General features: G+C 46.0%; 1 pseudogene; it reads left to right on the top strand.

Moving 5' to 3' along the window:
• Window positions 1-5,689: 5,689 nt before the first annotated feature.
• On the top strand, window positions 5,690-24,226 carry LOC146177454 (uncharacterized; annotated as a pseudogene).
• Window positions 24,227-24,990: the final 764 nt, after the last annotated feature.

Below are 24,990 nucleotides of genomic sequence, written 5' to 3'. Positions count from 1 at the left end.
GACGTATATAAAGACCGGAAATTTTGCACTTCTACAATGATAACTGAAACTCGAAGGACGAAAACGTCCACGCTACATAACGTTAAACCTCGATATTTTCAAGGGATAAGAACTCCTGCAATGATTTTGTTCATTCTGAAAACCTTGTTTCTACATGTGTTTCTGCATTCGAGGGGTCACGAAACAAGCGCAGCATCAGTTTCCAGCATCTGTCTGAACTATGTTCTGTATCAAGACATCTACAAGGTAAATATTAGCACAGATGTAATAGGAACGCATTATTTTTGTGATAACATGTTTGGTTTGGTTTATGGGGTTTAACGTCCCAAAGCGCCTCAGGCCCACTAGTGAAGAAATTCAGAAATTTCAACTTCCTGGCCGTTGTGAACGCGCACTGATATCGCGCAGCGCACTGGCGCCTTGCTTTTCGCAACCATCAAGAAGAGACCACCGGGCCCAGGATTCGATCCCGTATCCTTGGCAGAGCAGTCGTGCGAATGGTCGTGCGCGTAACCATTGCTTCACCGCGGCAGAGCGTGATATATTGTGCTTGTGCGTCAAAGCGTTTCCTACGTTACGAGTTGCTTGCTAAATAATTTTTTCTCTTCAACTCTATATGAAATATTATCACGGATCGCTCTGCTCGGACTTTGGCTAATGTTTTAGAAAACTTGCTAATGTGTATACGCAAAATACAGTTGTGTCTTTACAGTTTTCACCCTAGGTTTATTTAATTTATTCTCTGGTGTAGTAGCTTTTATTGCTTATTTTTGTACGTGAAAAACGTTTTAAAACTAGACTCCTCGTGGCCAAGCTATATACCGTGACAATGGTGCATTCGGAACACTAAACTTTCTAGACAATTGTACGTTTTATACAGAGATGATGGCCAAATGGGCATTCGAATTCCCCGCATAAGAACGGTGTGAGTCCTGCTAAAGCTCAAAATGCGTGATGAGAGAAGAATAGTTTGGTTTCTTCATCACCAAACTGAAATGAAGCGTTCATTAATTTGAAGGTATAAACTACAATACATTGCTATTTTATCTTTTTTCGTATACTACCTTGTACAATACTACTTTGTACCGAAGCGGTGGCCTTTCTTCAATGGCCAGGCAATGGCCATGGAATAATTCCCAGAGTGTGCTTTACTTCATAACCACCGAACATGACCACGAACCCTTTGACATGGTTTTCCTCCTTGGACTGCCCAGCCTGTAGAAAACGCGTATGTTGGATCGGAATGCTGAGCCTCTCGTCTCCCCCGCTACTCATTTCGGCCAGGTGGTGCACCAGCTTACAGACACGAAGATAGTGACTATCAACCGGACTTGCCGCCAATGTTGATGTGTTGTCTTTCCTTGCCACCGTTTTAGTCAATTTGTGCTAAGTCGTATTCTAGTTGTGTCGTGTTGTGTTGTATGTTTCAGTTGGAATTTTCGCCTACAGGCTGATTACTTTGTAAATAACGTCTATAGATCTACGCTCAATTTAAAAGCCTGTAATAAATACCATGCTGCAAAAAAAATTGGTGGCCATGTGTATTGCAATCTCTTAGCTAACACCTTCATCAGAATTTTATAATCAACATTTGTTAACGTGATCGGTCTACAGCTTGTAATTTTTAAAAGCATGGCTGGCTCATCAGCCTTGGGAACCAAGACCGTATGCGCGTTGCTAAACGACGGTGGCAGATAACTCACATCAAAGCACTCCTTGAAAAGCCTATAGAGCATGATAGCTAACTCACTTTTATGGCTCTTGTAAAAGGCCGCACTCAAACCATCTCGACCCGGGGACTTTCCGACATTCAATCCATCAATGGCCTTTTCTATTTCCTCCACACTTATTTCGTTCTCTGACTCTTCAGTAACATCTTTGCCTAATATTGGCATCAGAGGTAAAAAGTTATCTCTAAACTCTTCTTCACTTGGTGCTTTGCTCGAAAACAGCTCACGGTAAAGTTCCACGAAGGCGCTCAAACTGTCTACTATGTAGGAAGCCTGAAACAGTTGAGCACTTGTTCCTGGATTGTTGGGATGCGGTGTTTTACTGGGATGTGTTACAAAGGACACTTAAAAAAGACCTGCCATTGACGCCATGTGGAATTCGGTACTTGACAACTATTAATGATGATTTTCAGTATGACCTCATCATGCTACTGGGCCTTCACAGTATTCGGAGGAGTTGGAAGGCTTATAGACACTCTGATGTTTATGCACGACCTGTGTGTGATTATTTTGTTGTGTATAAACTAAAAGAAATTTTGAAGCAGCAAGACGCTGCGGAGGAGGCCTTGAGGCTGATGGGCGAACTTGTGGTAATGAAAGTCCATTAGACACGGTTGTCAGCCAAGGGGCATCGCAATCACGATCTTTTACTGATGTATTTGTACTAATTCATGCAATAAAGAAAACAAAAGTGGTGGCCTTGTGGTAGGGCTTTCGCCTCGCATTCGGGAGGTACCGGGTTCGAGGTACCGGGTGGTTACCTGGTGCCGCCGGTAACCCACCGGCTTTTAAATGGGTGCAAGCTTCCCCCTGCCTGGTGCTCGGCTCTTCTGGGGTGAAATGCTTGGGAAAAGGGGTCGCGGCACAAATAGTTGCAGCGATGTGGCAGTGATCCGCTCCGCCATCGGACAAACAAAGTCAGCCTCGGGTGGAAGAAAGTCCACTATTTGGCCCCTTTTCTCGTCACAATATATCGCGTCCGGTGCTCTTCGGTGCACCGGACGCGATATTCGGAGGTCGTGGGTTCGGTTCCCACCATCGGCACGTTGTTTTTCCTTCTACTTTGTGTTTAATTATCTTTCCCCTAAAGAGATTACATTGCTAATTTATGTGATTACCGAAGTAAGAATTACAAAAAGAACCAAGTATAATCCCCGATGCTTTCCTTGGCCTCGCTGACTGTTGGCTTCTTTATTTCATGTATTATAACGAGCACCCTCTTTTCCCTTCTTTTATCTGCTTATATATATATATATATATATATATATATATATATATATATATATATATATATATATATATATATATATATATATATATATATATACTGTGAAAGAAGGCAAGGTTGAGACGGCAAGGCCAGCGATGCCTTGTCTAGCGTTTTAATCCGATGACAAAATCCAGGCGCGTGCCGGAGCCGGCGCCGCGGGACGATGTTGATGGTATGTACAAATGAAGGTGGCAGATCATGGCATGTATAAATTAAAGACCATCCACCAAAGGCTCACAATATGTATATATAACGTGAATTCATTAGTTTGGTCGAACGTCTAGCGTGGCCAGTTGTTCGGGCACAGCAGGATCGAATTGCCAGCCGCATGGCCAAGCTTCAGCGCGAGAGATGGGCACCGGAGGCAAGCGATGGTGATGGCGATGCCGCAGCGTTGTCTGTTCTTCGTCGTCTGTACATTTACCCCGCGTAAAGAAGCCACCATCCTGGCGACTCACGCGGAAGTGACGACCAGACGGTTTTAATACGGCTTTAGGAGGCTAACAAGGAAAACCTCGCCGCCGCGACGGCGGTGGTCGGAAGAAGGGGTGACTGGCTCGATGACGTAGTTTACAGGGTATGTGCGTTCCAAGACGCGATAAAGTCCGTGGTATTTGGTTTCTAGTTTGCTGGTGGCAGGAACGCATAGCCGAACGAAGCTGTCGGCCAGGAACGTCGGAGCAGAGGTATCGCTATCATGGTGATCTTTGCGATAGCCTCGAGTGTTTGAGCTAAACGTGTGAGCTAGCTGACGGCATTCCTCGGCCTTCTGTATATTATTTGACAAAGCACTGTACTCAGAGGAATCTAGATGGTATGGCAAAATTGTGCGCAGAGTTCAAGATGGTTCATGGAAGAGAAAGAAGGGCAAAAAAACAGTTGTTGCTTGGGTGGCAGTGTTGTACATAAATGTTATGAATGGAAGTACCTGGTCCCAGTTGGAGCTCTCAGATTCAAAAGTAAAATACATTGTGAGCAGGTCCCCAAGCGTGGTTGAAGTGCTCCGTGAGGCCGTTTGTTTGCGGGTGGTACGCGGTTGTAGACCGATGTATCGATTTGCAAGACGACAGGAGCTCTTGGACTACTTCTAAAAGAAAATACACGACCTCTATCACTCAGTAGCTCGCGAACAGCACCGTGTCGAAAACTGAAGTGGTGCTGAAGATAATGGGCTACCTTTTGGGCCGTCGCTGCTGGAAGGGCACCACTCTCCGCGCAACGGGTCAGATGATCGATGGCGACGACGACCCCAGCGGCTCTGTATGGTAGCGGACCATAAAGGTTGATTCCCATGCGATCAAACGGGCAAGCTGGACACGGTGAAAGTAAGAAGGGCCACTGGGGTGGCGAGAAATCTTGAGTTGTTGACAGGCGGTACAAGAGAGAATGTAGCGACATACGAAATTGTACATTCCCCGCTAGTAATGCCTGTGACAAATTCGATCATAGATTTTCAGGCTCAATATGATGGTGGGCACAAACTTCGGAGCGGAGGTGGCGCGGAATGACAAGAAGCCAATTTCTGCTGTCTGAGTTGTAGTTCTTTCGGTAGAGCAGGCCGTCCCAAATGCTGAAATGGGAGGCCTGTCAGCGGAGTGCCCGAGGATGCTAAGCCGCGGAAGTAGTGCCAAGAATATCTAGCAGGCTAGAAACCCAAGGGTCTTGTCGTTGCTCGAAAGGCATACCCTCAATAGTGAGTTCTGTCAAGGACGATGGAGGGGACGATGGATCAGGTAAGCGCGCCGGTGATCGAGAGATCGTCGGCGTCAGACTGCTTGTGGCCAGAGCGGTACACTACACGCATGTCGAATTCCTGAAGACTGAGAGCTCAACCCCGAGACGGCCAGACGGATCCTTGAGAGACGCCAGCCAGCAGAGAGCGTGATGATCTGTAACTACCTCGAAGGAGTGGCCGTATATGTAAGGGCGGAACTTCGTTACAGCCCACACGATTGCTAAGCACTCCTTTTCGGTAACGGAGTAGTTGGACTCGGCTTTGGCAAGAGCACGGCTTGCGTAAGCGACAACGTATTCGGAGAAGCCAGGCTTGCGCTGGGCGAGGATGGTGCCGAGTTTGACATCACTGGCATCTGTGTGAAGTTCTGTAGGTGCAGTAGGGTCGTAATGGCGAAGGATTAGCGGAGACGTCAGAGCATTGCGCAGCGTCGCGAATGCATCCTCGTAGGCCAGCTACCAAGACGAAATGTTAGGGGTGCCTTTCAATAGCTGTGTAAGGGGGGCTATGATGGTTGCGAAATTCCGAACAAAACGACGAAAGTACGAGCGGAGGCCCACGAAGCTTCGCAGTTGTTTCAAAGTGGTCGGATTCAGAAAGTCAACAACGGCGCGCAGCTTCTCAGTATCAGGCAGAACATCTTGCGCACAACATATCCGAGTATTGTGAGCTGGCGGGAACCGAAGCGGCACTTTTTGAGGTTCAGGTGAAGACCGTCGCGGGTTAGGCGGTGAAGACCTGTCGAAGTAGAGTCAGGTGGGTCGGGAACTCTGTTGAAAAGACGACGATATTATCGAGGTAGCATAAACAGATTTTCCATTTCAGGCTGCGCAGTACGGTGTCCATCATCCTTTTAAATGTGGCTTGGCGTTACAGAGTCCGAATGGCATAGCATTAAATTCGTATAGTACGTATTTGGTAATTAAGGCGGTCTTAGCACGATCCGTCTCTGCCATGGGCACCTGCCAGTGCCCGGAGCGCAAGTCAAGTGAGGAAAATTCTGTGCCTTGCAAGCAGTCTAGGGAATCGGCGATTCGTGGCAGGGGGTACACATCACGACGAGTAATTTTGTTGAGGTGGCGATAATCAACACCAAAATCGCATTGCTCCATCCTTCTTAGCTAGGCCCACAGGAGACGGCCATGGGCTACAGAGTTCTCTAATTACTTCTCGCTGCAGCATGTCATCGACTTGTTGGGCAATAGCACGGCACTGAGTCGGGGACACACGATACGGCCGCTGATGGAGAGGCGAATGAGCGCTAGTGTCGATGAAGTGGGAAACGGTCGTCGTGCAGCCCAAATAAGATTGTGGGACAAGTTCCGAAAAATTAGAGACCAAAACCCGGCACAAGAAATTCATGACTATATAGACTGGACTTCTAAGCTCCTACGGAATGTATCCCTTAGCGAAAAAAAATGGCCCCGGCAGAACATATTGGCGATCCAGTTGACAGCAGACTACTCCACCTCTGGGAGGCCTATCAGAATTTAGAGAAACGATGGCTCAGGCAAAAACATAATCGCAAATTAAAACGGAAAATGGCGCAAACGCTCCAGCTCATCACCGAACACGCGGCCGAGCTCTCGTCACAGCAATGGAATCAGTTAAGTAACCGATTAGACGGCGCTCTACACATGAAGAACTCGTGGTCCCTCCTCAGCCATATGCTTAACCCATGTTCCTCGCGGTCAGAAAATAATAAACAAATCACCAAACATGATAGAAAAACAGCGTAACAGACGTGGACGGAGGTGATGAACAAACAGGACAGGCGCTGAACTCACAACTGAAGTTTATGAAAAAAAACACAGATATTAGATTGGTAAAGGATCTAATCTGGTTGTACACTGTAAGGGATGTGACGGCTGCCATCCTTCCCTAACACAGACAGTTATTTTGGATGCCCATCCGGCACAGATTAACCGGGATATCATTAAGGCCAGGCATATCATTCGATTGGGTGCAAAATGCGTTAGTGAACCGTCAATCGCTTTAACAGATAATGAGGTTGAGTTTCTTGAACGTGGTGTGTGTGTGTGTGTGTGGGGGGGGTCATCATGATTTTCTTGTTTAATGTACGGTTTGGTGCTGCTTGGCTGGGTTTTATATCTGTGTTTTTTTTCAATAAACTTCAGTTGTGAGTTCAGCGCCTGTCCTGTTTGTTCACCTCCGTCCACGTCTGTTGCGCTGTTTTTCTATCATGTCAACATACCAACTCGCCCAGATGTATCTTCTATTAAATCACCAAACTACTGCACGAGGCGGAGAAACAGGGGCAAGACGTTGAAGCAGCTCTTAAAGCCACATACTTCCCCGACCTAAAGCAGGAACCATTACCGGCTTACAAAAGAACCCCCAATTCAGACTTGGACGCTCCCATCAAAGAGGCGGAGGTATGGGCTGCCCTCGGTAGGCTCCGCACCACGTCCGCACCAGGTCTTGATGGAGTAACTAACAAAGCGCTACGAAATTTAGACGCAAAATCATTAGCCTCTCTCACTAGGAACATGAATCAACACTGGGACCAGGGCACGCTGCCCCCGGAATGGAAATCAGCCAAGGTAACTTTCATACCAAAACCTAACAAACCTTTAGGCCTTAAGAATCTCAGACCAATATCTCTCACCTCCTGCACAGGTAAAGTCATGGAGCACGTAATCCTAAATCGACTTAACCGATACATGGAGCAAAACCAGCCTTTCCCCACCGCCATGCTTGGCTTCCGCGTGGGCCTGTCAACTCAGACGTCATGTTACAATATAAGGAGGATGTGCTCAATCCCGTTTTCCCTCACATCACCAGAGCTATCCTTGCATTGGACCTGACGAAGGCCTTTGATAATGTTGCCCACTCCTCCATTTTACAAACACTGAGCGACCTAAACGTGGGCTCTCGCACGCATGAATATGTTGCCTTTCTCAGCAACCGATCCGTCTGCCTACAATTAGGCACAGTAAAAACGTGCCCTTTCACGCTAGGCAGTAAGGGAACGCCCCCGAGAGCAGTTTTGTCCCCATTTCTTTTTAGCATTACTCTTATTCCGTTAGCGAGGGATCTTGACAAAATTCCTTCCATCCACCACTTCTTGTATGCGGATGACGTCACCATCTGGGTCAATACCGGCAACCATGGCGAAATAGAATCCAAACTTCACCTGGCAGCTGACACTGTTGCTACGCATGCAAGCAGCATTGGTCTAAGCTGCTCGGCAGCTAAATCTGAGCTCATAGTCATGGACCTAAAAGAACGTAAACCCCCTAATATTCAAGTCACATTAAACGACACCCCATCCGCAGGGTCAATAGAATGAAAATTTTAGGTCTCAGTATTTCTTACAACGGCTCCAACGCCGAGACCATAAAATAATTCGTGCTGCCATTTTGAATACAGCCTCACTAATTAAGCGTATCGCCAATCGCCATCGCGGCATGAGGGAAGCAGACACACGTCGCCTCATTCAAGCATTTTGCCTATGCAGGATCACCTACTCCATCCCTTACCTCTACCTCACACCCACAGAGGTCGAGCAACTCAGCAGACTTATCCCCACAGCTTACAATAGCGCTCTCCTCCTCCCTAAATCAACGCCTACTGAAAAACTACTTCAACTATGGGTTCACAACACCTTAGGAGAGCTGGTAGAAGCTCACCTCATTAGTCAGTACCACAGACTCTCACATACCGAAACCGGCCAAATTCTTCTGCGCCGAATTGGGATAAACCTACCCGGTCATACCTCGGCCACGCGCAATCCTTCCACCGCTGTTAGCAACAATCTTTACATTCCGCCTCTTCCTAAAAATACCCACCCGGAGCATAATCGTGAGAGACGGAAAGCTAGAGCCAAGGCTTTGCACAAGCACTACCTTCCTGGCGCTCCGGCAGCTTACGTAGACGGGGCTGAATATTCAAACCGACCAGCTTTCGCATTAGCCGTCGTGGATGGATTCCACAACACGATAGTCAGTGCGTCCATTCCAAATTTGCAGGATTCCCTGATAGCTGAAGAAGCAGCAATTGCCCTAGCAATCGCACACTCCGCTGCTGAGTATATCTGATCAGACTCCAAAACAGCAATTAGTAATTATGCCCATCGCAAAATCCACTCCCCAGCCGTAAACATTCTAGCATCATCCCCTCCACTGAATTACCACATCACCCTCCTCTGGGTGCCTGCGCACAGCGAACGCCCACGCAACACGGCCGCTCACTCCCAAGCCCGAGCACTCGTCAACCGGGCTGAGAGCGACCTGGTGCCGTCGTCTCGCAGTGCCAGAGATCGGCTTCTTAACTACCACGACCTCACCGTATTTTATAGAAATTCCCGCCTGCTGTACCCTCCTCCGCATAAATCTCTTCCCAAAAGTGACCAGGCTTTCTGGCGCAGACTTCAGAGGGCCACAGTCATGACCTCTTTCTTTCTCTCTGTTATAAACCGTGGCGAAACCTCTCCTCACTGCCACTTGTGTCCTAGCACCAGAGCCGACTTTACTCACGTCTTCCTGAACTGCCCGAACAAACCCAAGCCCCCGTGGAAAGGGCCAAGAAATCAGGAGCGATGGGAGCCTGCTCTGCGCAGCTTCCTGCCGGAGGTACAGCTTCTGACAGTGAGCTGGGCCCGAGGGGTCGCCGAAGCTCAAGTGCCCGGCCATCTAGAGCGGCCTGAGGGCCCATCGTCGTCCTGCTCCCTCACTTCCCATTGCCCCCCCCCTCACTTGGTTCTTTTTTGAATCATTAAAGTTGCTACCTACCTACCTATCTTAGGAGGAGCGGAATTGGTGTACAAGGCCAAGATGCTGCTCGCGGCTGCGCGGATCTTGAGCGCTGTCGACAGAATAGTCGAAAAGATCCCGCTGCAGCGGATCGGAAGCCACACGAGTTCGAATCAAGGCGTCAACTTGGCAAACAGGTACCGACACATCAACAAAGGCGAACAGAGGGTCCACGGGCTCGATGCGGCCGAGACACTTCTTTTCGATCAACCTAGCGGGAGATGCGAGAGGGTTGGCTACCAGAAGTTGCAAGCGCCGTTTCATTTCAAGGACGGCAAACGGGAGCGGTAAGTAGCGGCGGCGGCAGACAACGTTACCGGGCACGAAGAGGACTGTCGCTGTGGTGGTAAAAGAGGCAATTAGGGGAACCAGAACAGCCCTAACGGGTGGGATGGCTGTGTCATGAGCTACGAGGAGTTTGGCCGCCAAACGAGGACACGGCTCGTGGAGCAGGTCATCTGACCGTGCATCACTTGGTTCAATGAGCTCTACTTGAGGACTGGCGCAGTCAATGATAGCATAATGCTGGGACGAAAAATCCCAGCCGAGAATGATGTGATAAGAACATGTGGGGAGAACGATGAATTCGATGATGTGCAAGGGTGTAGCAATGACACGCGAGCGTTGCAGACAGCTGTCGGCTGTATACTCTGAGCGGATGGGGCACGAAACGATAGTCCCTCGAGAGGCGTAGTCATCTTTTGGAGGGAGTGGCAGAGTTTTGGGCTGATAACTGATACAGCGGCACCGGTATCGACGAGCACAAGAGTATGAACACGTTCAACAATCGCAGCTATAATATTTGCATAATTAAGATGAGGACTTGGAAATTCTGTCGAATACGTAGTTCCTGCATTGCGACCCGCGGTGGTTAGCTTTCTGGCTGGGTAGCGGGTCGTCGGCGCATTGGCGAATAGGGGCGGCGATGTGGTGATGACGAACGACGAGAGAGGAAGTCCGAAGGATTCGGAAGTGTTTAAAGACCCGGTGGGGCTGGGAACTGGGGGGAGGGGGGCAAATAAGGTGGCGCCGGCCATGGAGCAAAGGTCTTATTTAAGCGGCGCCGGCTGTAGTGTGTAGTGTGCCCAGGGATGCCGCAGCGGTAGACATAGGCTTGTTGTCTGAAGTGAGCCTTAGAGATGGTGTCTAAAACAAGGGGGGAGCCAAAGCTGTTGATGCCGAACGCATAGGGGGCGAAGCATAGGCAAAGGCTGGATCAGGAGGTGGACGTGAAGTGACTTCGGCATACGTACGACACTGTACCTGAGGAGGAGTCGGCGCGGATGCTGGAGCGCAGCTCAGTGGCTCAACGCCGACCGATGAAATTTTGGGCGTGGAGATTGGCATTGAGCGTGCGACCGGAGCTGACTGAGGGAAAGGATTAGGGACGACTTCAGAGACATGTCGCTGGATTGCATGGCGAAGCTCCGGAACAAGGCCAGTAGGTGACGACTCCTTAACATATGACTGCAGGGACAGTTGTTGCGCGACCTTCTGACGTACAAAATCCTTGATGTCTTCGGAGAGGCTAGATGACTCCCTCTCCGCGGCAAGTCAAGCGAGTTAAGCGTGAGGCCGGCAAATCAAAACGCGCTCCTTGCGGAGCTCGTCATAGCTTTCAAAGAGGTCGTAGATTTCTTTGACTGTAGTGGAGCCTTTGGCGATGATGATATTGAAGGCGCCGTCATCAATTCCTGTGAGGATATGACGTATCTTAAAGGCCTCGGTCATGGTCGGGTCAACGCGGCGACACAAATCAACAATATCCTCAATGTAACTGGTGAACGCTTCTCCGGTCATCTCTACTCACAACGGGAGACGCTGTTCTGCGCGGAGTTCTCAGACGGCGGGGTGGCCAAACACATAAAAAAATTTTGTCTTAAATTTAGCCCAGGGGGTAAAGTCCGACTAGTGGTTCCGAAACCACGAGTTAGCTATGTCATTCAAGCGAACGATCGATGACATTGTTGAGCTTGCGATTGTCGTTCCAGTTATTGTGACGGCTGACCCGTTCGTAAGCGGACATCCAATCGTCGACGTCGTCATCGCTGCTTCCACTGAAGGTAGTGGGGTCCCGTTGGCGAAGGGAACCTGTGCAGGTGACGGGCGGAGCTAGGTGCAATGAAGTCGGCTCGGTAATTGGGGTAGTCAATGTTCTGCTGCGAAGTTCCAGGGCAAGATGGGTAGAGGGAACATTAGATTGACCTCCACCAAGTGAAATGTGGATTTAATAGTTGGTTCGAACGTCTCGCGCTGCCAGTAGTTCGGGCACAGCAGGATCAAATTGCCAGCTGCAAGGCCACGCTTCAGCGCGAGAGATGGGCGCCGAAGTCAAGAGTTGGTAGTGGCGATGCCACAGCGCTGTCTGTTCTTCGTCTTCTTTACAATACATTTATCTTCAACAAGCCATTTGAAACCAGATGAACACTGAAGCTTGTTACAAACATTCAAATATTGTTTGTTGCGATGCAGTGCACCTCGTAGTACTTTTAGAAGTATAGCCCTGCCAAAAGCGTTTTGACTAAATGAAATGTGCACTCTCGCCCTTTCAAATTGAGGGGCCGAAGCCACTGTCAGCAAGTCTAAAAACTGCGTCATCACATGCTACTGGACCACGGAAATGCCGAGTAATGATCAGCGATAAGCTGCGGGTAGGCTACCAATACCCAACTTGAACGGCGTTTTTATCCATCTAACATTGCGAGAACAAGATGCAAAAAAAAAAGCGCTTAAGTCGCGTAATGTAAACGAGGCTTCCATTCCTTTGTGTCCTGGTGCAGCCCGCGGAATTCAGCGGCGGCTGCTTCGCGGTTATTGCAAGCATTTTGTTCGCCCGGAAGTTGTTGGGAGGACTACCGTTATATAGCGGATACTTGCACTGACGTGAAATTTTCTTATATGTCGCGGGCTTTCTTTAAATACCAGAAACAATGCCACATGGGAGGCAGTTGGAGAGAGAAAAACTGTGAATTGTGTTTTTTATGAAATCACCATGACCCAAAACTGAATAATAAAATCATTTTGTAGAACTCGTCTTAGTTAATTAGGTAAACATTAGAGTTTAAAAAAACCCTTAGAACTGCTAAAGGATGGAAAAACGCGGTCATTTTTTCACCAAGCATCGCTGCACAGCTTTTTCAAGCCTTGCTTCCAATTCGATCCTTTTGAGTCCTTTCTTGCGCCGTCAGCTGACATAATAGAACAAATGTTCCGCTAGCGTATGAGGACACAAAGATAAAGTAATGATAATTACGGTGGCTGTTCCCTTCAGATTCTTTTTTATATTAGTATTGCTATTGTCGCATTTGGGCTAAACTGTCTGGTGTGAGTTCGAATTAGACGCAAAACTGACGCCAAACCTAAAGCATCATCAATACACAAAATTCGTAAATCAATTTTGCTGTCTGAACATTTTTTATTTCTTGCAGCAATTTTTTAAGTATCGTGGTAAACACATTCCTAACCTTGGTTTCAACTTTCAAATAAATTCAATATGTAGAGGGCTCGCTAGACTGTATTTCGGGCATGCGCAACTGAACGCATCAGGGCTCAACGATACTCAGTCGATTCCATTGAGCGACGATATGGATACGACTAGAGGGGTCCGCTTGCTTTCTTTAGATGTACTTTTGAGGCTCTTTAAGAATGACCGATTAGTACTTGCGGCAAGCAATCAGACACAATATATTTTCAAGGAATCAAAAATTGAATTTTTTTTTATCAGAGCACGACTGTTGGAATGGTGCCTTTTAATGTGAAACGCAACAGGGCCAAATAAGACTGAAGATTCACCCTTTAACATGATCATTTATTCAAACGTTTTACTCTTCTCCTCTTGCTTTCGATACCGCTGGAGAGAGCCTGGAATCTAGTTTGCGACGTGTATGGCAACTAGTGCACCAGCGTACGTTCAGTACATGTATACGCCTTCGATGCTGGGAAGAATACAGCACGCTTTTCTACTTTTTCTTGACAATGGGAATATACACTGTGGTCGCAATTGCGTTGTTTCCTCATTCGTACCAACAGATAGCGGTGGTGCATTGGGCAATAGGGGCCGGACGCCCGTTGTGCGGCAGCACTCTCTCCTCATCGGAACAGCGCCGCCTGCTGTAAAATGCTAGCCACCGGAACATCGAGGTAGTGAAGCGGCGCAGCCGGTTCCTTTCGGCGAGCGGAATGTTTCTACGCGTAGTTCTGCGATGTGGCTTTCAAAGCTTAATAAACACACAGAGTATTTTTTATAGGAAATCTTGATAAATGAAAAAGCCGTCCTCGGCAGGGAATGCGTTTCTCTAAACCGCCCATCGCATGGTATTTCTGTCATATTCGAAAATGCCGCCCACTCAATTTATCCATGCCTAAGGAACGACTTCGTTAGACGCTTATGAACACGACTCCGATGAACCCATGGGAAGTTCAATTACCGCCGACCAGATAGTTGTAATCGCTCATGAGATTTAAGAAGACGCTATATCCATGTTATTTGACAATAGGTTCGAACACTATAGCTGACGATTTTACAACTTCTCCCTTAATCGACAGCTGGAAAAAAAAGAGAAAATAAGCAAACAAGGCAGGAGATAGGATTCGTTTTTGGCGCCTAAATCAAAGAAAAAAATGTCAGGACTTATTACGCAGTTATGCTACCCTGGTTCATTGAACATAGCCCTGAGGCTACCAACTTAATCATCATATGAGCGAAATGACTAATACCACATATGCGTTATCTTTACATATACAATAATGCTTTGTTTGATCCTGCTTAACTTGTCGGAGCTGTTAGAGATGATTGATTTCTGAAATTGCATTATATAAATATGTTTCTCTCGATATGCTGCGGAGATTGTGAAAACCTGCTATGATAGATGCGGTCAAAGGAATCTTTTGATTTTATTATTTTAGGCCTGCCCCCAACGCTGAAAGTTCATGTTGATTGATGGCACAAGTCCAGAACGTTTGTCCAACACTGCTAAACCGCAAAGTACAATGGAATAAAAATAGAGATCGTGATGTTTTGCGTCAGATAGGCCGCCAAGCAACTAAGAGAGCGTTTCAATGCTACAGCACTAGCAATGATTGCTCTTTCCCTAAGATGACATGGTTTCTGAGCGTGCCGCAAATTTGTGGGGCCGATAGCTGCGCACGGTAGAAGCCTTTCGATCAACGTGAAAGGATACATCTATGTATGTAGTTTTCTCATTGGACGTTAAGATTCCTGGACGATCGTAAAAGAACCTTGTCACACACTCTGTCAATTTGTTTTATAGCGTGTGATATATGAACAATTTATCCGATGTAAAATGGCTTCCTCTTACTCCGTCGTATTCCGGCAGCGATCTGTACACTAGAGGGCCAATAAAAAACACCGTGTGTAGGCGGGAGAGATAAATGGGAGCAACTGATAAAGCACGTAAACCGGTGTTTGCAACGCGAATTCGAAATAAACCACACAGAAATGCTTGCTAATCGAGAGGACATGTGTTCGACACCTATATAACATTCCAAAAGGAAGTCTACGTGACTTCCAAAAGAAAAGAAAAGCTGCGTTTATGGTCTTTACTATAAACTAAATTTCCTCGTCGGTGGCTTTTCATATGACGCTAATAGCAGCTTTTCTCACATGTAATATTAAATGAGCATTGCTTTGAGTGCATTATTACGCTTGAAGGGCATGCAACAGACAAACCTGAACCAATCTGAAGACTCAACCCAGACTTAGCACGCTGATATTGGTTAAAAAACGAAGAGATGAAACAAGGCAACTCATTCATGGCGATGCCAATTGTTCCTGTCTCATATGCTGCTCATTTTGTGAGGGCATAAAATTAAATGTGCTATAAATATGCTAGTGATCGTATCTGTGCAAGCATTACATCTGAACATCAATGACGAGCGTAACGCGGCTTTAACCGCGATTGCAGCTGTCTTTTATTTTTCTGTGCCGCCCTTTTCAAGCAAACAGGCGGGAAAATGCCGGAGATGTAACATCAATAACGTAACTGTCAATAGTATGACGACAACGCTACACACTCATGAGTGCAGCTTCGGCTCAGACTCCCGTGCCATCACTCCTGGGGAACAGAAGGCACAAAGCTTCCGGTTGCACCAAGATTTGAAAGCTTCCAAGCTTACAATCGTGTCCAAGTCACCCACCGGTCAAGTTTGTGAGAAAACTCTTAGATATGAGTCGACTGACAAGCATCCGACGCGTTTGTGCAGCTGTCGGTGCAGCCAACAACGCACACGTTTGGCCACACTTCGTTTCAAGGGACATATTCACACAACTGGCATAACTTTCTGCTCTCCAAAAGACATATGCACGCACATCACTTAAGAATTTGAGCACCGAAGCAATCTCCACAAAAGGCAAACGACAGATTTCTGTCTCAATGTGCCGGCGGCAGCCTGCGCTTTCGGGCCACTGGTGAGGTGCCGTGAGGCTATGGCAGCAGTCCAGCTGTCCGGTACCTATTAATGAAACAAATATCTCGGCCGCCTGTGTAGAACTAACCGCGTCTTCAAAATAACGCGCTCAGAATGCAAAACGAGATAAATTGTTTTACGAGGCATCCATATTACAAATTTAAACATATTGATACGTGTCAAGGTAAGGCCAAGAGATTAGTCCAAGATGCCTCCGCACACAGTACACAAAAACACAGCAGCATTAACCGGGCACCAACCGACACTGCTCGCACGTCGCTTCACCAAAACTCCCGACCTTCTTCTTCTGTCCTTATGCGGATTCCAGCACATGCAACGCCTAATGTAGCACTACCCCGCCGGCTGAAGAGCACCGTCCCGGTGCGTACTAGCGTCCAAACCGGGGTCCGTGTAGTACGGCTTGAGGCATGCAACATGGACCGTCTCGGTGCGTGGTGTAGAGTTATGCGTTGCGGGGTGCAAGGGCGCAATTTCATATGTCACTGGAGTCACTTGTAAAAAGCGGTAGCGTCCTATATTACGGGGCAAACGTTTTTCCGAGAGGCCAACGCGGCGAACTGGGGTTCAAAGCAGCACGAGACAGCCGCAAGAATACTGTGTGTTGCGATGACAGGAATCATAGCGACGTTTCTGGGAGTGCTGGGAGGCTGCGAGTCGGCTGCGAGCAACAACACGGGCAGCATCAGCTCGGGCTATGGCGTCACGAGCATATGAGCTGGCAGTGGCGGCCGAAGGGAGCAGGCTGTCAAAAGGAAGCGGAGTTTCACGGTCGTATAGAAGATAGGAGGAGTAGCCGGTAGTATCGTAAAGCGACGAAGTGTATGCGAATGTCACAAATTGCAGCGTTATATCCCAGTCGCGGTGGTCATTAGAAATGTAAATAGACAGCATGTCAGTTAATGTCCGGTTAAGGCGTTCAGTAAGCCCGTTCGTCTGTGGATGGTAAGCAGTCTTGAAAGAATGACGAACGTTGCACAATCGTAGGATCTCGTCGACTATACGCACAAGAAAGCAACGGCCACGGTCGGTGAGCTGCTGGCGGGGAGCTCCGTGGACTAGTATAACGTCGTTGAGGAGGCAAACAGCGACATCAGTTGCACAACTGGTTGGTATTGCTCGTGCGATCGCGTAGCGTGTGGTGTAATCAGTGGCCACCGCAATCCATTTGTACCCCGATGCGGACAGTGGAAAAGGCGTCAGAAGATCAAGACCTACTCGAGAAAATGAGTCTATGGGGATGTCTATCGGCTGCAGCAGTCCAGCTGGTAAAACTGACGGCTATTTCCGACCTTGACAGCGGCACAAGCAGCCACGAAGCGGCGGACTGCGCGGTATAGGCCTGGCCAAAAGAACTGAGGGCGCATACTATCGTATGTGCGAGAGACGCCTAGATGACCTGCTGTGGGAACGTCGTGACGCTGTTCAAGGACAGCTGTGAGTAGGTGCTGAGGGACTACTAGTCGAAGGTCGGGGCCATCAGGTCGCATATTGTGCCGGTATAAAGTGCCGTCGTGGAGCACAAACAAACGAAGGGAAGGGTCATGGCGATCGGCGCTAAGGCGATTATTAATTTCGCGAAGCTGAGGGTCCTGGCGTTGCTCCCAGCGAATATTGGAAAAGTCAGAAATAGAGAGCGCGCAAGCGTCATTGTCACATTCAAGTTGGCTTGGCGGGTCGACTGGATCACGGGACAGGCAATCCGCGTCTCGATGCAACTGGCCAGACCTATAAAGCTACTGAAAAATTGTACTCCTCAAGGCGCAAGGCCCAACGTCCAAGGCGGCCAGTAGGGTCGTTGAGTGTGGAAAGCCAACACAATGCATGGTGGTCAGTGAGTACTGTGAATGGCTGCCCATACAAGTAAGGGCGGAACTGTGTAATGGCCCAAACTAGGGCTAAGCACTCACGTTCGGTCATGGACTAATTATGTTCGGCCGCACAGAGGAGTCAGCTGGCATAGGCGATGACGCGAGGTAAACCGAGCTGACGTTGTGCGAGAACGGCACCAATTCCATGACCACTTGCGTCGGTGCGTACTTCTGTGGGCGCTGACGGACTGAAGTGAGCCAACACTGGCAGACCGGTGAGGTGGGCAATAAGAGCGACGAAGGCGGCCGATTGTTCGTGGCCCCAGGTAAAGGAGACCCCTTTTTTTCCCAAGCTGCGTGAGTGGACGGCCGACTTCTGCGACGTTTGGTAGAAATCGCCGGAAATATGAGCAAGGCCCGATGAAGCTACGCACGTCGCTTCTAGATTTCGGTATAGGAAAATCACTTACAGCGCGAATAACAGGCAGTGGTAAGCATTCGAAAGACCTACAAAAATTCAGGGTACGCTTAAGCTGCGCCGTTAATGGTATGCTGCAGTAGAGTTTCCACACGGACGATGCTTTTACCTTTCAAACCTTGTTTCTTTTTTTTTTTACTTCATACACGGATAATTACCATCATAAAATATTGGATTTCTATTCTGAGCAGTTTCAAAGCAATGAATGCGTTTATCATTTTTATTATTTGAAATAACTTATCAGTCAGTAATTAATTTTCTTACTTAGCATCATAAATCACTAACTGGCTCTTAATTCTAAGCGTTGGCACTTTGGGCCACCTTTCTCCAATTTTTTGTCTTATTTATCTATTAATCAAGTATTACAATGTTAACTTGTCATCTCTTATCGCACATTCATCAATTATCAATCACTAGAACCGCAAATTACTATGGTAAAATTTGTTTACGCAGTCCTCGGTTATTTCCGACATACAGTGCTGACTACTACGCCGACTGCATAGAGTCCGACGAGGTTTAGACCGAATGAGCATGTCTGCACGCATGGGCATACACCATTCATTGCACACGATTATTCACTTCGACACGAGGCTCGAAATACAGCTCACAATACGCTAAAGAAAACACAACACAAAGCCTTTCCGAAAGAGACAACTGCGAATAACAACGCCAAAACAAGCCAACACTAAAAAACTATTGCGACGGCTACAGTGACAAAGCTCGCTGTGTGCATTTAATCGTTTTAGATTGCAGAGCCACCAGTATTGCCTTTTTTTTTGCATGTGGACGCATGATTATTTTTCCTCCAAATCACTGTTCACAAAAACGTTAAGCATATTTCTTGTTATGCACGAAAAATGAACAATAATGCATATAATTATGAATTTTAAACACGCGTGTCAAAACATTTATGCGCATCCGACTTCAGCGCCATAGATTCATTTACAAAGGACCTGGCAGTGGAACTATTGACAGTTAATAATATTGGGTGTTCAGAGATTGCACGCTGCTGCTAGGTGCTGCGTTGAATACAAGTGAATTTGTTTTTTCGTAGCTGTTTCGTAGCGTAGAATCGTTTTATAATTGATGCGCACGAGACGCTTACAGTATGGAAGTCTCAGACCTCCCTCATATTGTAGTCAAGTGGGCTGAAGAAGAAAAAATAGATGTTTACATCGTAACTGCGATCGCCGACCACGAAATAGGCCTATCTCCGTTTTTTGACAGAATAATAGAATCAAGGACCTTCAAAGGACGGGTTTCAACATCTTCTGGAAAGCAGGAAAACCAACGGCACCGGCAGAACTTCTCGAGCAGGGTCAGTATTTTTTTTTTTTATGTATGGGCGTGCATTTTCGGGCCTTTGTTGACACTGTTAAGATTTCTTCCACCGTGTTCCCTATTATGTACGATAGTCAAATACGTATTCGTGGAAGAGAAAATGGGGCAGACTTGCAAGCGTTTATATGAAGCGCATAGCATCTTCGAGGGCGAAAATGCTAACTGTAATCCCCGGCGTGTCGTTGGAAAACGCTTATTAAAAAAAAGAAGAGTTGCCAGCATCGTGTCAGGACAGCGTTCCATCTGTCAACTTGTGTTGCGTCTCTTTTGGTCAGCTTCCTCAAGTTTAAGCGCCTCTTTGTTTTTTTTTTTATTGTATTCGCGTGCATTGTGGCTGGCTTGAACGCTTAATTGTAACACGGAGTGGTATCTATCGCACAGATATGAGTGAAATCCGTGATTTTGACCGGTGATATATTATCTAGTGCTCTAGATAATTAATTGCAGCGTGGTCACAGACTTAACATCGCGGCATTCGTAGTGACAATCCCTTTATGTGCCGTTAGTGGGTGTAGATGAACCTCATGCGGTGATAAATGTTTAGTAATTAACACGCATCATTCTAAAGCAGAAATACAGTGAGAAAATTTTCATGTCTACCTTTTTTTGCTCAAACCCCGTATGCGCTTTATGAGGAAAAATTTCACTTTGGTTGAGCCTGCCTGTGTGAAGAGAACCGCAAGAACTTCTGTCTCTAAAGGGAGCAGACTCCATGCAAACAAAAAGAGGTAGGTCGGGCATTAGTAGCCAAATGCAGCGTGCAAGACGGTGCAAGTTTGCGCAGATTCGTTGCCCCATTCTTTGGTTTGGATATCTGTAAGAGGTTTTTAATTAAAAAATACAGTGCGAGCGGGCAAAGGGCAAAGCATGAGAGGTGCGTAAAACAAGTACAGTGTGTTATACAGGAGTAGTAGGTTGTGCGGCAACCTGTGTCCCTGAACTTTAACAAGGCTACTGCCCCACATCTCTGTGTTGCTTGGATAAGCGGCACTTTCATCTACTTGTCTCTGGTGTCTGCAAAGTTCCCCACATTACTATACGTCTTAATTTGTTAACTATAATAATTAATTTAGTATTTTCAGAACGACACATGCTGTTACTACCATGGCTGAAGGAGCGGGAAGCAGAGCTTTGGGGGAGTAGCAACCTAGACAGAAGAACTCGTAAAACACCTTGAGGAAGCTCAAAAAGCTGCTGGTAAGTTATAGTTTGGTGCATTTATCTTCAGTGTGGTACGTGTGAGTATACAAAGTATACAAGCACACTTATTCCAGTAACGTTTTCTAACTAAAATTCCTCTTGCTGTATCCTTAATTTATTTGAAACTTTATTGAAGAAATAGAAATGATTTTGCGTTCCTTTTTTCAAACTGATTGTACTGAAGAGGTATTTATTGGGGGTAACAACATGCAGCCATCCAGTAAGAAACGGTACTTACTGTAAAGAAGATGATACAACGCCGACGCTAACCACGATGAAGACAGTCTGAGCTCTCAGTGCACCTGCCAGCTTATGGCGTCTTCATAGTCAGTGTCGCCGCTGTATCATCTTCTTCCTTACAGTACCCTTTCTTCCTGGACGACTCTGCATGCTGCATGAATAGTTTTTAAATTGACTGCATGATTTGGTCTCAGGGAAATAGCTAATGATAAACACATCATTGCTGTGTTACATGCCATAAACAAGCAATGAAAAGGGCGCATGAAAAAGTATGTGTACATATTGGGGGGGCTTCTCATTATAGAGGTGGCCACGAGACTTATCTACAGCCTGATGCAACTCGAGTAAGACAGTCAGATATATTGTTTTTCATAAAGGACATCCAGACATTGACATCCGCTGATTGTTGTGAGGTTGGCGTAAACCTGTTAGCTGAAAATGGGTTCATAATATACTGTCTCCATCGAGCTCTTTACGTCATTTTTCTTGCTATATGTAATTTCCTTTAATACACCGCCATTCATGCATCGTAGATCCAAAAAAATTAAAGAAAGCCATGGCAGACTGCCAGAGAAAAAATGGTAGTAATATCTATTTGACTAAGCCACTCTTGGCTGCAAGGTTTTGTTTCAGTAGTGTTAAAATACAAAATGTTTATGAACTGTGCATTTTCAGTTAATTTTGAAGGACTAAAGGGGGTCTTAAGTATTCCGTATGCTCCCCTATACTGCCCCTCATAGCCTTTATATTGATTTAGGTCATTCAGTGTAACATACCAATTTTCTTCCTTGGAATTACTTTTACACTGAGAAGCCAGGTCAGTGAATTGAATAGAATTTGCCACAGTTCATTATTTATTTAGTGCAGAGTGTGCCATCAAAGACAACATGTTCAGTGCATTGCACATTTTTCCAGTCATTTTCCTTGAAATATCTGATTTCATTAGGTTAAGATTGCTGATTCAGATTGTTGATTTCATTAGGTTAAGATTGCTGATTCAGATTGTTTTTTATCTCTCAATGTTAATCTTCATCGACAGCCTCCCAAGTTGCCTTCAGCCTTTGAGCGAGGCTTAATGCAATACATTCTGTACATTTTATGTGATAACAGCATATTGGGGAATGAATATTGATTTAATCTTGCATGACCATTTACTCAGGCTTTCTCTAAAGTTTGACACTGGAGGGATTTTGTTGTTAGCCATAGACACTCTTGCAGCATTCTTGGAAGCCTCAAGCTTGAGAGGGAGAGGACCAAAGTTCCTCCAAGCTTCAAGATATTTGGAATTCTTCTGATTCATGACGCCGTCATTGTATCCATTTTCCTGGGTAAGGAAGCCGAGGATTCTGATTTGTTCTACTTCAGGAACGGTTTTACCCTCGACTTTAATTTCGAATTTTGAGTCTATGTTTCTCCTAAGAGATCTAGGATTGAGATGGGTTACATGGCTTGTTATGCACTTTTTGTAAACGAGTGAAAGCATGATTTTTGGCATTCGTTGAGCTTTATGTCATTTAACCAGTAGTAATATATGCTAGATTGATAATTGTCACTGTTTTCTATACTAACGCCATTTATTTCTAAATTGCTGCTCTTGCAGGTGGACATTGGAGGTGGGGCCCTGCTAAAGGCACTCTTGGAGCACCTTAAGCACCCTTGCGGCCATACAAGTGCTGGAAGATTTTCCAGACAGCTGTTGCACTTCGTTTGCTGCAGATCTAAAGACCAAATCCCTGTATAGGGTGTGGAACAACATCCAAACTGATCGCATTGTGAAAAAGGTGCTCGACTTGGTGCACCTGGAAGCCGTCATATGTAAGTTACTACATGCTTATAAATTGTAAACAAATGTAAAAATATGGATAAAGAGGGTAATGATGACAACTGTAGAACTTTATTTGTATAATCTGCTTGTGCACCTTTGATGCGGTAGAGTTAGCCAACAACACACTTTATAGCATTTACATTGCACTTCATTCTGTTGCAGAAAGTGGATATGATGACGTGCATGTGGGTTGTAGCAGTAATGGAGAAAGTTAGTAATGCATGTTGTTTGAACTGTGTGATGAAATAGATTTCACTCTTGTGGGTTCTATCATTATCACACATGGAAAACACTATATGTTCTGAGTAGCAGCCCTTTATCTCGTGCTGCCAAATTTTCGCTGCATAACGCAATAACGGAGTTAGTTTTAGCAGGAAACAGGACTGCAATTCAAATCTGCATGCAAATTGGCATTCTGCAGAGGGAAATAAGTCTTCAGCAGGTGAAGAGCAAAACGTTTTCAGATGCCATAGGAATAAGACATCTTTATGCTCTGTCTGTTGAAGTTCATGATCCTATGCATGATGCACTATGGTAGTTCAAGACGGAATTTGAATGCTTTTTTGCGAAAATGCATCTGAGTGTTCTTAAAACATTTTAACCTAGTCATTATGATGCCAGTTTTGTGGGCATGGTCTGTGGTGCAGTTACATTTTACCACTTGGGCCAGATTATTTGAAAGTTAAGGTGTTTCTGGTATTCAGTATGAGACGCACTGTGTTTTAGCAATTTTTTGTGTCCATGCGAAGTTTACCTTTTTTAAACGTGTACATAGTGTTATCTATAGTCTAATACAACTCAAGACGTGGCAAATACTCATCCAATGGTGCTATCCGGTTCACGTGACGTGATGGTTAAACACATAGCATGAAATCATAGCGAATACTGAATTCCGTCCCTCCAACCCTTCACAACCACACCCCTACTCCAAACAATTATGTACCATGGGAAGGTAAAAAAAGCGTCTCCTTCCCTTTTCTGTCTAGCTTCTGCTATAGCACCACAGAATAAGCGCCACGCAAGATTAGCCACAATTGCACTCAACACCATTAGATGGAGGGCCTCCTTTGATGGGTATTTGCTGCTCCGTTTTGAATTGTATCCAAATATAATATAGACGGCCAACATCATCTATGCGGCATGATGCATGTGTGATGCTACATTATATCTTCCACCCTGCCACTCATACATACATTGCCTGTGCACTACGATGCTTATGAGCTGAAATGTGTTCTACATATTGCCTTCTGATAAGAAAAATTAAGACATCTTCATTATACCATTTTTGCAGCTTACAAGTGCACCAAGTACCTGCCTGCTTCTGTGGGCCGCATAAAAATCAGCCTGGTCTGCCTGCTAGCCTGGAAAATCTATTAATTCACGAAATAAAATAAACTGGTCAGTCTGAAAAAGTTTGCTTCACTTCACTAGTACTGGTATTTCAGGAAGTACAGAGCGTACTGGATGAAATGCGAGCATGAACAACTGAAAGTCAACACCTAAATCGCATGTTACTTTTAAGTTTATATTCAGTCTATAATCAACTGAATTTCAACACAACGCATAAAGCACATGTTGCTTTTAGGTTTATATTCAGTCGATAATCAACGAAATTTCAACACACCACATAACCCGCATGTTGCTTTCAAGTTTATATTCAGTCTATAATCAACACAACATCAACGCAAAAATTCACAATGGCATTTGAACAGAAACACATAGGCCAGTTTTCAACACATGCTCAATGTTATTTAACAAAATGTCACAGGATATCCACCACATTTAAACAGTGCTTATTGAGGCAACTTCACAAAAGTCCACAGAATTTCAACACCAGGTTTTGTAAGGGCGGTAGTGTCATGACGCGACAAATTGTATGCGAATGTTACAAATGGCAGCGTTATGTCCCAGTCGCGGTGGTCGTCAGAAACGTACATAGACAGCATGTTAGTTAATGTCCGGTTAAGGCATCCAGTAAGCCCGTTCGTCTGTGGATGGTAGGCAGTCGTGAAAGAATGACGAACGTTGCACAATCGTAGGATCTCGTCGACTATACGCGCAAGAAAGCAACGGCCACGATCGGTGAGCAGTTGGCGGAGAGCTCCGTGGACAAGTATAAAACGTCATTGAGGAGGAAAGCA

The sequence above is a fragment of the Amblyomma maculatum genome, chromosome 10 (assembly GCF_055883805.1).
Source record: "Amblyomma maculatum isolate TAMU_Amacu chromosome 10, ASM5588380v1, whole genome shotgun sequence".
Classification (NCBI taxonomy): Eukaryota; Metazoa; Arthropoda; class Arachnida; order Ixodida; family Ixodidae; genus Amblyomma; species Amblyomma maculatum.
This window is presented reverse-complemented; position numbering and strand designations above follow the sequence as displayed.